This window comes from Pollicipes pollicipes, unplaced genomic scaffold, assembly GCF_011947565.3.
Source record: "Pollicipes pollicipes isolate AB1234 unplaced genomic scaffold, Ppol_2.1 Scaffold_3447;HRSCAF=4054_pilon_pilon_pilon, whole genome shotgun sequence".
NCBI classification, from domain to species: Eukaryota; Metazoa; Arthropoda; class Thecostraca; order Pollicipedomorpha; family Pollicipedidae; genus Pollicipes; species Pollicipes pollicipes.
In genome coordinates this window covers 12,034,614-12,049,196 of record NW_023596297.1, presented here as the reverse complement: position 1 = coordinate 12,049,196, position 14,583 = coordinate 12,034,614, and the positions used below count along the sequence as shown (strand labels likewise).

At 59.8% G+C, this 14,583-nt stretch overlaps 1 protein-coding gene across 1 annotated transcript in view; it reads right to left on the bottom strand.

The window, feature by feature from the left end:
* The window catches only part of LOC119091401 (glycine receptor subunit alpha-4), a 162,803-nt gene that overhangs the window by 12,122 nt on the left and 136,098 nt on the right, over positions 1-14,583 (bottom strand). The window lies entirely within an intron of this gene.

The following is a 14,583-nucleotide window of genomic DNA, read 5'->3' as shown; positions in this document are numbered from 1 at the left end:
ACGGGGGTAGGGGGCTGAGGGCGGGGGAGCAGGCAACATAGCAGGAGTAGGGAGACGGAAGCGAGGAACAGGCAACATAGCAGAGGTACGGGGCGGGGAGCGGGCAGTTAAACACGGATACCATTGTCTACGAAGCCCTAACCAAAATTCTCGCGATGTTTGGTCGGATATCTCGTGATCAGAGGAATGAACAAGGGGTGGGCAAAGGTATGAACAAGTATGAACACCATGACCTACCTTGAGACAACACACATCGATCACTTAAGTTCGATCCCTCACCAGTATGATACCTAAACGCCAGCAGGGCAAAGCGATTAGTTACTTAAGCACACCACGCACAATATTTTATGTCGAGGACAGAACTAGCAAGCAACATTCAGGTGGATGCACACAAACATCCAGCATCGTTCGGGTGGACTGACCATCAGAATAAAACTGCGGCTTTACAGTTCTGTTCGCTTGCCTGCATACGGCTTACTACCGCATTACGTAGTGTGTTGATGCATGTATATTTCCGAAGATCATGGCCGAATTAAGAACAAGCGCGTCAGCTTCTTGAGTCTCGCCTGCCAACCAGCCTTGGTCAGAAATACGACATCTAGTCCGAGTGGACTGTGTGCTTCGTGTACCTAATGACAGGCTCCGCAATCCAAGGTGCCGCACAATGTGCGAGTGCCATAAATAAACGAAGCTAATCACGTATATTAGGTGGCAATGTACACGAGGCAAGCATTACAAACGTCCATGCACGCACCGCACTATAACGTAACACTGTGCTAATGATCGTTAGGAGTAGTTAACCAGTTCAGTAGTCGGCAGATCCTGTCATTATGGCCTTGGCCCAGGCACGCTTCACCGGCGGACGCCACAGCACGAGCCCGGGCCGCCGGCCAGGCCACATTCGCGCGCTTTCGCGCCCGGCCCCGGCCGTTTGCCGGCTCGCGCCGCCGTGGTCTGCTCGGCACTGCTAGAAGTCATAGCGGTCATCGCCGTCCTGCTGGTCGGGGTCGGGCAGGGCGAACTGGGACCGGGGCGGGACCGGGTCGGCCCATCGATCCGACGGCCCGCGCCCCGAGGGAGCCGGGCCCGGCCGCGCCGCGCCCGCCGCTCCCTCCTCCAGATTGGCGGCCTTTGTGGCGCGCTGGCCGCTCGCTGATTGGGCGGCGGTCGGCCGGCCGGGCGACACCTGACCGGCCCAGAGCGCGGACGGGGTCGCCGCCGCACCCAGACTACTCCTCTTGCGCAGAGGCTCTGACGGACTGGAGCGCGGTGTTCTGGCACCAGGTCGCGCAGCGCCGTGCCGCTGGGTCAGCGGCAGCGACTTAGAGCGCGCCACACTCTGCGCGCTCTCTGTCCTACGGATACCGGCGTCCAGAGATGCCGTTTGGCGGGGGACAGCCGGAGGCCGACCTCGGTGGCCGACCTCTATCATGGAGCCGCCCTGCGCACCCGGTGTCTCGACTTCTCCGCTCGCGCCGGAGTACACTCCAGGTTCCACCTGAGGCTGAAGCCTCCACAGACTGATTGGATACCTCGTTACGTGTCACGCTTCGGCTCACCCTTTCGTGGATTCCGATATCCTGCTCCGCTTTCCTGGAAGTTTCGATGAACGATGTTATGCTGTCGGGATTTTCATCTAAAGACTGACTGATCTCCTTGGAAATGGCTACGCTCTTCATCGCGCTGTCATGCCCCCTCGGATCCCGATTTGCCCCGCTGGAGCCTTCCAAAGGCAAAATTTGTCTGTCGGGGATTCCCTCGACAGATTGGCTGGCCTCCATGTCATGTGTCCGGTGTTTGCTCACGCTGTCATGCTCTTCTGGAATCTGGTTTGCCCTGCTAGAGCTTTCCAGAGGCAGCATTTTCCCGTATGAGTTTCCCCCCATATCCTGGCTGGTATCCATAACGAGTCTCTCGTTCTTGCTTCCATCACCGAATATTTGCATATCCTGAGTTGTCGTGCGAGAGCTCTCAACAGGCAAGACGTCGGCACTGAGCTCCATGATGTGGCTGATCCCTTTGCCAGATGCCGCGCTCTCACCACCATCGTCGGACCTCCTCATGCCCTGAGTTGTCGTGCGAGAGCTCTCGACAGGCAAAATGTCGGCATTGAGCTCCATGATGTGGCTGATCCCTTTGCCAGATGCCGCGCTCTCACTAACATCATCGGGCCTTCTCATGCCCTGGGTTACCGGGCTAGAACTCTCTAGAGGTAAGATTTTCTGGTCGGGTCGGGTCTCCATGGACTGGCTGATCCCTATCGTGAGTGCTTCACTGTTGCGCACACTGTTGTAGCTTCCCATGCCCTGATGTATCGCGCTGCCGCTCTCTGGAGGCGACACCCTCATGTCGGCCCCTCCGGCGGCGTTGCCCGTCCCCTTCCATCCGCCCGTCACTTTGTTAACCCCAGCTATGCTACCAGCCGCATTGCCAGGGCGGAGTGATCCGTTCTGAAAGTAGATCATCCTGGCCTGAATTGGCATGGCCTCAATCGCTCGCTCCTTATCTGTCAAATCCAGGCTTGATGCGTCTTTGTCGTCAACTTGATTTGCGTCCGGGTTTCTAAAATTATCAGTCATTCTTCTTTGGTTTCCAGGTGCATTGGCATATGAGCCCACAGAGTCCTGGCCTAACTTACGACGTGCATCTAAACTTTGCGATGAGCAAATTCGTTCTTCACTTGTTCCACTGCTGCTGTCTTGAATTTTGCAGACAAAATCCGCCTTGCCTAAAAGTTTTCGGACAATGGCGACTGCAGTTCGACATTCAGGAGGTCGACCAAGCCAGTTTGGACTGCTCATACCATCATTTCCAGAACAGTGATTGCCCAAGTCCCGAGTTCTTTGGGGCTGATCATTCAAACCATTCTTATCCAGACTCTGATCGCTCCTGCTGAAATTGCCGTCAGTACTGCCGCGTACAAAATTGCCTTGAATTGACTGTGCACTCCACATGGTATTGCTTTCTATCAATCTGTCCGTGGAATCCTGCGGCGCTACGACAGCCCTGTTCTGAGCCTCTACACTTTGATTCTTCATGTCTTGACTTTGCAGATAAAGTCCCTTCTGCCCACGGCTTTCGGCTGCGAGACATGTCCGTTCTCCCTGACCTTCAGCATACGCGCCCATCCCGGCTGGCTGTAGTGAATCGCGGCCGCCTCTGCCGTGGCCCTCCGTCTGTTGCCGCCTGCCGAGTCGGCCGGTGTCGTCTGTTGCCCCGGTCTGCCCCAGGTCTGCGGGTCCTCGCGGCGCGCACTCCTCGCTGACTGAGCGTGACGTTGCCGGTCGCGCCAGCCTGTGGTCGGCCAGCTCTATTTCCTCCCAGGACGCCAGCGGCGAGCCATGCGGCGTCCCGCTCTCACGCACGGCGCGGCCATCGGGACTGTGGCCGCTCGGAGCGGTCGCCGGCCAGCCCCAGGCGTGGGCGTGTCCCACGGTCGGCCTGGACATCAGGCCGCCACGGGCGCGGCCACCGGACGCCAGCGCTCCGGCGCGGTGTCGGCTGTCGGCCGGCACCGCCGAGCCGGCGATCATCGACGAACTCCAGCTGTTCGTCTTGTCGGGGCGTCTGGCCGCCGGCCGCGGCCCGTCGTCCAGCGCGCGGACCTGGCCGGCGGGCGCCGGACGCGTCCCGCTGCCTCCGACCGCCGCGCGCTCGACTGTGTATCGCGACGTGGCCGGCGCGCCATTGATCGCGCTCGATCCCGCGGGAAGCCGGCCGGCCGCAGCACCATTCCGGGAGCGGTCGTCGCCGGTGGAGTGCGGCGCACCCCCGAGGGGACGCGACGAGGCCGGCGGGCGGCGCCAGGCTCCTCCGTCCCGATACGCAGCCGGCTCCGGACCGCCTGCGGTGCCAACAGTCACGACATGAACGGCGCCCGCCGCCCGAGCGAAAGGGCTGCAGCGCCACGCCCTGTGCCCACAGGTCGACGGGGCGCGCGGCGATCTAAGCATGTCAACAACGGGGCCGCTTGAGGTTGTAATGGCGCCGCCCCAGCAGCTATTGCCATGCTTCTGCACAACTCAGGAGCGGCTGGGTGTGTCAATGTCAACCAATGTTTAAGCCGTTCGTTCAAAACGTTATAACTAACATGCAGAGGGTGACAAAAGAACGAACAGGGATAAAAGATCTTGTACGGCATGACACCAGCGCGGAGTAAGCAACCGTGATAACTGCTATTATTATGCGCCAAAAAGTAAGATACTGGTTCGTCACCTAAGGAAACTGATACCAACAGGATTCATCAGTACATAGGAAAGTCCACCTCAAGGGAGAATTGCATAGGAGAGGAATGATGCATGATGTATGTAGCAAGGTGTATTGGAGTGGAATGATGCATGGTGTATGTAGAATGATGTAGGCGATAATCCATCAGTACTGCTGCTTGAGCAATAGGCGACTGTGAGTTTGGTGAGGATTGGGAATTTTAATCGACGGTTTCGGTATCTGTAATGATTTGCGGTTTGACAATTTCGGTCACAATTGGACACCGGTCACCATAAACAGGGCTAACCGTCCGCGCAGTTTTCATCATAAATCGTTTCAGTTTACGGTCGCGTTTGGAGAGGGTGACATAGGCTGATTTCCTTCGATTTCTAGCGCTCCAGGGGGTTTTGGGGTTCAGTGGTGAGTTGTAGCTGGTTTTGGGATCCGGTGGTGAGTTTAAGCTTGTTTTTGGATCTGGCGTGAGTTGTAGCAAGTTTTTGGATCCGGTGGTGAGTACCAGCTAGTTGTGCGACCCGGTAGTGAGTTGAAGCTTGTTTTGGGATCTGGCAGTGAGCTGTAGCTAGTTTCTGGGTCCGGGGTGGTGAGCCGGAGCTGGTTCCGGTGAGTTTAAGCTTGTTTTGGGATCTGGCGTGAGTTGTAGCTAGTTTTTGTATCCGGTGGTGAGAAGTGGCTGGTTTTGGGATCCGTTAGTAAGCTGAAGCCTGTTTTGTGATATGGCTGTAGGCTGTAGCTAGTTCCTGGATCCGGGTGGTGAGCTGTAGCTAGTTCTGGGATCCGGTGGTGAGCTTAGGCTTGTTTTAGAATTTGGTGGTGAAATGTAGCTGGTTTTGAGATCTGCCGGTCGGATGTAGCCGGCACGTTCACCCATACCCCGATGGTTGGTTTCACGTCTGCACCTTCTCTGGTGTTGAGATCAAAGCCTCAGGAACACTCAGGAATACCCGGAAACGGACAGATTCCCGGGTCGCCCACGAGGGTGCGGGGCCATTTGCACACTTCGACACATACGGCTTTCAGCATGAATGCCCGTTTTTTATCCACCAAAAGCTGTCAGTCTGTGTTGCTGCGACACCGGGTTGTGGAATTCTGGATCGTAGCTGTGATCCGTGGTCTTAAACGTTTTCACGCCAATGTTGTTTTTTCCATTTCCATGTCAATCGCATGTGAAGGTGAAATTGTTCTGCTATTGCGATACACCAGGAGCAAACCCCCTCATCAAAACAACTTGAACAAGAATGCCTAACGATTTACATAACAAAGTTTGTTAAAAAATTACTCTTCTTGTGGCTGAAAACTGCGCTAACTTGGGATCAACGGTTGCAAAGATAAAAGCTTCTGGAAAGCGTGGCGGCCGAACTGTCCAAGGCTCGGTCGGTCTTGGACAAGAATGTCTAGCGCTTTATATAACATAGTTTGTTTAAAAATAACGCTTCGTATTGCCGAAAACTGCATTAACTTGAGCAAGAGCTGCAAATATACTAATTTCTGGAAAGCATGGCGGTCGTACTGTCCAAGGCTGGGCTGGTCACTGGGCAAGCTGAAAATTGCATCGCTTCCAGAGAGACTGAGCTTACGACAACGCCCATTATCAGAACGTGAATCGCGCATGACCATAGTCAGTGGTGTGATATCAGCGGCATGATAGAGAAGCGAATCAAACAATAGCATCAGAAACATCGCCTCCGTGCGAGACTCAGCTAAATAATGTAGGATGATGGACGTCGGCAGCCATATATGAATAAGTTGCTCGATGCCTCCCTCATGCTGGAACTGCGCCATACGTCACTGCGATTCACCTTTCCCAGGCCCGACGGGAAATGGGAACGCACGTAAGCGTTCAAGGGGAAACGTATTAGGAGCAGGAGCTGCTCCTAGATGCTGCTCTATGCACAATTCCAGCCCATCTCTTGTTTCCCTCGCCCTTGATTTGTCTCTCCCTTTCGCCTTGGTCTCTATCCCATTTCCGTGTCTTTTTTGTGCACCCCTCTCCGTGTTTTTCTCGTTGTCTTTCCCCTTTCTCTCTCTTCATTTATCCTCCTTCCCTTTTCTCTGCCGCTTTCCTCTCCCCCTTCCACTTCCTTTCCCTCCCCTCTCTTTCCCCTATCCTTCTGGCCCCCATTTCTCTCTTTCCGCTCGCTCTTCTCCATATCCGCCTTGCTTCCTCTCTCTGTGTCTCACCGGGCGACACCGGACGGAAGTCGTCTAGGGAGTATTGACGCGTTGGGGCAGCGCCACGCCCGCCGTACCACGCCTGGCGGCCGGCGCCCGGCCAGGAGGCCAGCGGCGCCGCCTCGTCCGACATGGACGAAACCCCGCTGCTGGCCGATCCCGAGCCCGCGCGGCGCCGCTCGGCCGACGCGCCGCGCCGCCGCCGCCGCCGCCGCCGCCGCCGCTGCCGCTTCTCCGGCCAGCCGTGGCCCGGCTCGCTCGAGTCCTCGGCGGAGGCGCGGCCGCGGCCGTACAGCCGGCGCACGCCCCGCGCCGCGCTGCGCAGGCTCCGCTCCAGAGCCGCCAGCGTGCTCTCAATGCTGGGCTCGTCTGCAACCGAGGCGCCGGGAGGTGGAGCACCTGCTGACGGAGGCCGGCCGACGCCGGCGGACGGCAGCTGGGCTCGGGACAGGGTGCTGCCGGCCGCCGGGCCTGCCCCAGCGGCCAGATGCCAGCGGTGCGGCGCGACGCTTGCCGCCAATCACGTGGCCACGCTGCTGGTCATCGCAGAGATCCAGAGACCCTCACGAGCCGACTGTCCAGAGGCAAGTACCCACGTGTAATAAGAGACACACTCGTGTGGAGATTCGTAATGCAATAGACCGATCCGATCAGAGGGACAGGCAATATGAGATAAAGCAGGAATTGTCATCTCTCTGAGATAAATTGACCTTCATTTACGCTAATACGGCACAATGGTCGAACTCCACCGCAAACATCAGATGTCTACAAATACGAATCAGAGCTCCCCTCCTCTGCTCATAGGCCGACGAGGCCGCATGCGGTAATCTATCTGTTAACATATCGGGAGTCGCGTGCGTTCCCGCAGCGCGCTCGCCGCACGGATCATTACATTTGCTAATGCTGGTGCACGACCTGCGTGTGCGCTCTTATCCAAACGAGGCGCGGCGGCGCTGGGTACCTGCGTCAGCGTCCGCCACAAGCGGCGATGACTGCTGGTACGGCTCGGCGTACCCCCAGTACGGGTCCTCGGCAGCGGCAGCGGCAGGGCCGTATTGATCACGCCGCTCGCAGGGCTCGGGTCGGCCGTAGCCCTCGCAGGGCGGCGGCGGCGGCGGGTCGTACTCCCCACAGCCGTACTTGGCGCGCAGGTACTGCTCGCACTTTGCGGTCCAGCTCAGCCTTCTTCAGCAGGTACTCGCACTCATTATCGCGGCGGGCGTGGCGGCACAGCCGGCGGCAGCAGACGAAGCAAAGCAGGATCAGCAACACGACGGCGGCCAGCAGGCCCACCAGCAGGAAGACGTACTTGAGCTTGGGTCCGACCACAGCCAACTCATCCAGGAAGCGGCGCAGGCCGTCCAGCGCTGGCGTGTTGGGCGACAGCGGGCGGAACTGCGGCTGCGCGCGCAGCAGCGGCGTCGGCTCGTCCTCGTCCTCGTCCGGAGGCTCGGCCAGCGGCGTTGTCTCCTCGGCGAGTGCGACGGGCGGCGGCGGCGGAGCGGTGGGTGGCGCCGGCGTGGTGACGGGCTCCTCACAGAGCCGGCCGCGCCGGCCCGGCGGACACACGCAGCTGTAGTTGCCTCCGGGCAGCGCCTGGCAGCGACCGCCGCCGACGCACGGCGGTTCGGCCAGGCACGTGTCGTACAGCTGGCAGCGCGGGTCGTCGTCGGCGGCGCGCCGCCAGCCCGGCCGCCGCTCACAGTCGCAGCTGAATCCGGCGGGGTCTTGCGCATCGCGCCGGCACGTGAACTCGGCGCCGCACAGCTCGCCCTCGGCGCACGGGTCGACGGGCGTCTCGCACGTGGCGCCGCCCCAGCCGGGCCGGCAGCGGCACGAGTACTGCTCGCCGCCCTCGACGCTGCACGTGCCGCCGTTGGCGCACGGCGCGTACGCCAGGCACGGATCGGCGACGACGCAGTGTCCGTCTCCGCCACTGGCCACCCAGCCCGGTCGGCTGTTGCAGCCGCACGTGTAGCCCAGCGGCAGACGGCTGTCCACGTGGCAGCGCCATCGCGTGCCGCACGGGTCCGCGGTGCGGTTGCATGGCACCAGCACGACGTCGCACGTCTTACCTGTCCAACTCCTTTTGCATTCACAGAAAAAGAGTTTCTCTCCGATGGGGAAGCACGTGCCGCCATTCGAGCACGGCTCCTTAGCGAGACACGCATCGTACGTCTCGCACTCCGGGTTACCCGCGGAGCTCGGCCGATATCCAGGCTTTTCGTCGCAGCCGCACGAGAATCCCAGAGCGGCGTCCGGCCTCCGCCTGCACGCAAAACCGAAGTTGCATGCGTTCTTCGGCTCCCGGCACGGGTCTCTGGGCTCGGAGCAGTTCTTGCCCGTCCAGGCGGGGTGACAGAAGCAGCGGTAGAAGTTTTCGCTCTGATCGGCCACGCTGCGGCACGTGCCTCCGTGTCTGCAGGGCTTCAGCGCCAGGCAGGCGTCCTGCACCACGCAGGAGGGGTCGGCCGAAGAGCGGCGCCGCCAGCCGGGACGCGCGTCACAGTCGCAGTCGAAGCCCGCACTGGAGTCGGGGTCGCGTGAGCAGACGTTGGTCTCTCCGCACACGCGGGCCGTCGTCTCCGGCTGCTGCAGGCACGGGTCCCGCGCCACGTCACACGTCGCGCCCATCCACGCCGCCGTACACTGGCACGTGAAGCCGTGCTGGCCGCCGCGGCCGGCCGTGCACGTGCCGCCGTGCAGGCACGGAGCGAGCGCGCGGCACGCGTCGTCCAGCACGCAGCGCGGGTCGGTCACAGAGCGCGGCCGGTAGCCGGGCCGCAGCTCGCAGTGGCACGTGTACCCGGCGCGTGTGGTGGCGCTGCGCGTGCACGTGTCGGCGGCGCCGCACGGCGTACCCAAGCGACACGGGTCGCGAGGCCGCTGGCAGAGCGGGCCCTGCCAGCCGCCTCGGCAGCGGCACGTGTACGGCTCTGCCGCCGAGCCGGGTCCGCACGTGCCGCCGTTGCGGCAGGGCCTTCGCACGCGGCACAGGTCGGACTGCACGCAGGTGGGGTCGTCCAGCGAGCGGGGCCGCCAGCCGCGCCGGCTGCCGCAGCCGCAGCTGTAGCCGACGGCACTGCTCGCGTCCCGCCGGCACGACCAGCCGGGGCCGCAACGCGCGTCGCCGGCGGCGCACGGGTTACGCAGCGCCGAGCAGGTTCGCCCCATCCACGCCGGCGGGCACAGGCACTGGAAGCCCGCCTCGCCACCCTCCAGCGTGGGTACGCACGTGCCGCCGTGGCCGCACGGAAGCTTGGCCTTGCAGGGCTCGGCCAGCACGCAGGTGGGGTCGGCGGCGGAGACAGCGCGCCAGCCAGGCCGCTGTTCGCAGCCGCAGCTGAAGCCGGCAGCTGCAGCCGTGCTGCGCCGGCACGACCAGCCCCGCCCGCACGTGTCCACGGTGCACGGGTCGCGCGGCGTCTCACACGTGCGACCTGTCCAGGCCGGCTGGCACTGGCACGAGAAGGCACCAGGAGCGGCAGGCTGGCACGTGCCGCCGTTGTGGCACGGACTGCCCGACTGACAGGGGTCGGTTACCACACAGCGCGGGTCATCATCCGACGTGGCAGCCCAGCCGGGACGCGCGTTACAGCCGCACGTGAAGCCGGCGCCGGACGTCTCGTCGCGCTGACACTTCCACGTGCCGCCGCATGGGTTGGCCAGTCGGCACGGGTCGCGCGGCTTGTCGCACGTGGCGCCGAGCCAGGCGGCGGTGCACGCGCAGGTGAAGCCGTCCTCGGGTCCGGGTGTGCACGTGCCACCATTGAGGCACGGCTGCCGTGCGGCGCAGACGTCCCGCAGCACGCACTGCGGGTCTTCCTCGGAGCGCGGCGCCCATCCCGGCTTCTCGTCGCAGCCGCACCTGTAGCCGGCGCGCGCGTGCGGGTCGCGGCGGCACGTCCAGCCGTGCGTGCACAGGTCGGCCTGTCGACACGGGTTCCGCGGCGTCTGGCAGCCGCGGCCGCCCCACGCCGGGCCGCAGTGACAGCGGTAGTCGCCGGCCAGGCTCAGACACGTGCCGCCGTGCTGGCACGGCCGGTGCGCGACGCACGGGTCGTGCAGCACGCACGTGGGGTCGACGTCGGAGGCGGGCCGGTAGCCGGGCCTCCTGTCACAGCCGCACGTGTAGCCGGCGGGCGCGACGGCGGCCTCGGAGCATTCCCAGCCGGCGCCGCAGGGGCGGCCGCGGCAGGCGCCGCCGGCCAGCCGCGGCGAGCGCGGCGCCGGCCCGCCGCACGGCCCGTCGACGCACCGGCAGCGCAGCCCCTCCGGCGAGTCGACGCTGCGCTCGCACCGGAGCCCGGCCATGCAGGAGGCACTGTGACACGGGTTCACGGGCTCGTGGCAGGCGGAGCCGCCCCAGGCCGGCCGGCAGCGGCAGTAGCGGAAGCTGCCGACCTGGCCGGGCGGCATGAGCCAGGCGGCGCCAGCCTCGCGGAACAACACAAGGCGGCAAGAAGCCCGGCTGGCCAGCCGCTCCCGGCAGCGCAGCACGTCAGTCGGGCAAGCCACGGCGCGGGTTACCTGCAGCGAGGCGTTGTGGAGGACGTAGAACTGGGCCTTCGGTGTCTTGGGAAACCAATGACTGCAGGAGATCAAGATGCTAAGGAAGATTGCGCCTAATTGAACCCATTTCATGGCGGGTAAAGCATAAACAAAGAAAAAAAGTGAACGTTCATATTGTGCAAACGATATGGTATAAATCAAACGTGATTTGGCGGAGCATGTTTATGAAAGGTTGGAAAAGCATCAGTAGTTACCAGCTGTGAATACTACCTTGAGCACGTGCTTTCTTTAGAAAGCATCCTTCCTGTGTGGTATATATAACAACAGCAAGCTCCTGGGTGACACTGGAAGTGGGCAGTATTGTTCAGCCCATCTGCGCAGAGCATTGTACTTCAGTATTATACATGCCCATTCTCGGATGCATTTCATTCTATGCATTCCAATTTCACCACCACTTTTGGTTGGACGGGACAACATTAAACAGGTAAATAACGCCTTTTAGACGAGAGGTTGAGAGCCCCTGAAGTTTTGCAGACATAACTTAATAATCACCTCACGAACGCTGAAAACTCGCTGAAGCGAAAATCAACGTTGCATGCAAGGTTAATTTTTGTGTGACCAAGTTTTCGGCATTTCTATACATGCTGCAACGTTGGCAGACTCTTTCTTCCATAGGCTGCGAGTAATGACAACATAAAGCAATTTGTGTCCGGGTCATGACTAGTACTTTGCGTCCTTGTGCCTGATAACGCACGATTTCCGTACACGCACTGAGCGTTCTTAAGGATTTGCATGCATTTCTCTGCTGCATCTTATCGTAAGAGATGCTGATATGATTCCATAAATGTCCAATGTAAGACAGAGTCGTACGGTGACATTTTGATCGATAAGATCATTCGTGGTCAAGCCAGGTTAATTCCAACGCCAGGCTTCTCCACCTCCGTCATTCTCCGAAGTAGGAACTGTGTATTAGCCGGCAGCGGAGGCACGCATCCAGCACGTGTGTACTCTGTACCAGAATTCCGCGCTGCTGATCTCAGTCCTCCATCGTCCCGGCTTGACCTATTGCAACCTCCCCGATCATGCCGTGTGTTGCCTGTCCAGGTGAGGAGGATGCCATGTGGGCTCCGACGACGGTGGTGGCTAATGATGCGAAATAGGACGATAACGAGAATGACGGCGGCGGTGAGGCTTGCTAAAAAGGGTGGGATAACACTGAAACGGCTTTGACAAAGCGCTGACGCTGAATCACATGACAAGCTGAGAAGCATGGCACAGAGTCGAGACGACTGCCTCCGGCTATTAAGCCGGCAGATAGTGGAGCTAAGCGAGCGCCACTTCCGGACCCAGGTGCACTCCGAGAGCCAGGCGCCACTGAAGTAGACTGTGTCTGCTGGAAAGGCGATAGTCCATGGTGATTTCGCGCAAAATTTTCATTTGTAGTCGAAAGCGCCGGTGCGGGGTTCCATTAGCATACGACGCGGCGCGCTGTACGCCCGTGGATTGTATAATGACATTAGTGGGGGGGGGGGGGGGGGGGGGGGGGGGCGATCGTGACGCGCCACCAGTGCTGCTGTTGATACCCGGAAGCAGAGGCCACATCACCACGGCGCACACCTCTCTCCACATCGGAGGTTCGGGTCCGCACACCTAGCCTGAAGAAAATATCGATATCGGTGATAGCTGTACGCCACCGGGGGAGGATGCACCCGTTCAGTTGGGAGGGGGATTGGACCGGCTCCCAGGCACCTATGTGTCAGCGGCCGCAAACAGTCTCGCGCAATGTGCCAAAACAGTCTCGCCCAAAACAGCTGCAAACTTAACATTGCACGGCAATGCGTCGCCCAGTGAAACGGTAAGTAGGTCCATGCTGGTAGTTTCTGACTTGGCTTTCATCATTGTTTACCGTCTATCGATCCGTTTGCACCATTGACTACAGGTGAGTGCCGAGGTGTTTTTTTTAGTAAAATCTCACAGCATCTCACTTTATGAAATAACAGCTCTCCAAGTAACCCTTTTACGAGGAGCCTCACCACGAACACCAGCATCATCACCACAGCTAACCTCTGCTTATGATGTTGAGTGGGGCGGGGCGTGGCGTACACGGTGGAGAGAGGTCCGCGCAATAGCAGTAGCAGTGGATGTAGCAGCAGACCGTAGCAGTCGTTAGTAGAGCATGCTGTGTTTGCTCTGCCCGCCGCGACGGAATCGGAGCCGTTCGGGTGGTGGTACCACCAGTGCCTGACCGGATGCCCGCACTGAGCTTATGATCGTGCTTTCTCAGATCGAACTCGCAAGGCAAACATGCGATCCGTCGTTGGTGGTAGTCGTCGATGAGCCTTGGTGGTGGCCGAAGGCTCACTTTGCTGGGTTGGAACGAGATTACTGCGGGATAGAGCCGGCCGAAAGAATGGAGCTGGAAAGCATGCGTAGAAATGTTTAGCTTCCATGATGCTTGTCATGTAAAGCATGGAGGTGTAGCCTGGCGACTATTCCAAACCTTCCTGTTCACCAACTTTTCGTTCTGAGCTATTTTGACCACTGTATAAACAGTCACGTGGTTGACAGGTAACCTGCCTTTTGAATACTAGGGAGTTTTTCAAATTGATATCAAGCATTTAAGACATTCACTTGCGATATTTGGTCGAGGCGAGCAAAGGCAACATAGTGGCTCTTCACTTCGTGCACCGAACACACGAATGCCGTTCAGCATACAGGCACGCTTGAGACGTAAACTTCATGAAATTTACTTGCCGCCAACTATCGGACTGCGCTCAAAGCATCAAGCTTTTTCTGCCTTAAGTGTTTGTTGTGCCCTTTTGAAAGCTTCGTTCCATATATGAAGGGAAGAAACACGCGCGGGAAAGATGAAAGGTCCTCGAAGCTAATGTTAAACCCCACAGGTGCCTCCACATACCATTGAAAACGAAAATCGCATATAACGTGTAACAACAGTTTTAAAATTCCTGTCGTGGCCATCCCAACCAGAAGTCCGGAGCGGTTTAGTGTGATAAGCTGAGCGACCTCTGGCGTAACTCCATGAACAGCACCCGCCTCTCCATCCGCCCCATTTGTTGGCATCATCCACTACAATCTGCGCTAGAGACTGCGACTCTTATAGCCTGAGCAGTAAAAGGCATCGTAAAACAACCCACTCAAACGGAAGCATCACTCATACCACAACGTTATCCAGTGCTGGCGCTGACAGAACATCGCAGCCTTTGCAGAATTACTCTTTTTCGAAGCGTTGCCACAACTGTCGTCCTTGTCTAATAACACGTACGGGAGGGTGCCAGGCGGACGCAGTGAACACGGGACGACCAATGCGCCTGCCCGAAGGCTGACTGACTGGCCGGCAGGTGTCCAGCTGAGCTGATGTCCCAGTCGCGCCCCGGGCGTCATGTGTGCCGCTTCCGGCCACTGACCCTGCCCCGCCAGTGTGCGCAGAAATGGCGTGTGATGGGCGCGATGGAATGGCTGCAGGCCTGCCCGCAGTAATTAAATGGCTGCAGGGCTATCTGCGGAAGGGCGTGATCGGCCAGAAACGGCGCACGGCTGCGACCAACGCCCGCCGACACCGCCCTCCTGCGGGGACCTGCCGCCAGCTAATGGGGCGTGATGCATCAGCTGGCCGGAAATACTCCACACACACACACACACACACACACACACACA